The sequence below is a fragment of the Juglans regia genome, unplaced genomic scaffold (genome assembly GCF_001411555.2).
Source record: "Juglans regia cultivar Chandler unplaced genomic scaffold, Walnut 2.0 Scaffold_5175, whole genome shotgun sequence".
In the NCBI taxonomy this organism is placed as follows: Eukaryota; Viridiplantae; Streptophyta; class Magnoliopsida; order Fagales; family Juglandaceae; genus Juglans; species Juglans regia.
The window spans coordinates 1-203 of record NW_023360029.1 but is presented as its reverse complement, the minus strand read 5'-3'; the positions used below and the strand labels follow the sequence as shown (position 1 = coordinate 203).

Sequence of the window (203 nt, the reverse complement as noted above, 5' to 3'; positions counted from 1 at the left end):
CGATTTTCCTAAAAATCAACTCCCAAGTTGTCCTTCTTGTAAATTCCTCTCGCAATGCGGAAAAAACAAAAACGAGGGGTGCAACACGACGACATCCGAGGAGGTCCCCCATCCTAGTACTACTCTCGCCCAAGCAAGCTTGACTGCAGCGTTCTGATGGGGTCCGGTGCATTAGTGCTGGTATGATCGCACCCATCAAACTA

At 49.3% G+C, this 203-nt stretch overlaps 1 pseudogene; it reads right to left on the bottom strand.

The window, feature by feature from the left end:
• Positions 1 to 75: 75 nt before the first annotated feature.
• On the bottom strand, positions 76 to 194 carry LOC118345839 (annotated as a pseudogene).
• Positions 195 to 203: the final 9 nt, after the last annotated feature.